Source organism: Petaurus breviceps, unplaced genomic scaffold, assembly GCF_028583685.1.
Source record: "Petaurus breviceps papuanus isolate PSGF00001 unplaced genomic scaffold, PetGlider_PUasm1.0 171, whole genome shotgun sequence".
In the NCBI taxonomy this organism is placed as follows: Eukaryota; Metazoa; Chordata; class Mammalia; order Diprotodontia; family Petauridae; genus Petaurus; species Petaurus breviceps.
The window spans coordinates 16520832-16521186 of NW_027185754.1; positions in this window are offsets into that span (position 1 = coordinate 16520832).

Consider the following 355-nt stretch of genomic DNA (forward strand, 5'->3'; position numbering starts at 1 on the left):
ACAACATGGACTGTGATTCAATACAAATAACTAGCACACCGAGCAGCTTCTACTAGAAAGGAGCAAGGAATGCAATCCCACTATTTACAAGTGTTGTTAGCCACCTTCAGAAAAGCATCCAGCCCTTGCCTTTGACACAAAACTGAACCTTGCCTCTTTTTCTTACTTCCCCTCCCCAATTAAATTGTAGGAACCCCAATAGTTTTCTCGTGAGACTAACTGCAGAGACGGAAAGAGAAATGAGTGCTCCACTGCAGCGAGATGGATGAACACTCGGGCTTCCTTCTGTCTCTGTTTCTATGGACAGGGTTTGTGCTTTGTGGTGGTAGGGGTGGTGCATGGGTCGGGTGGAGAC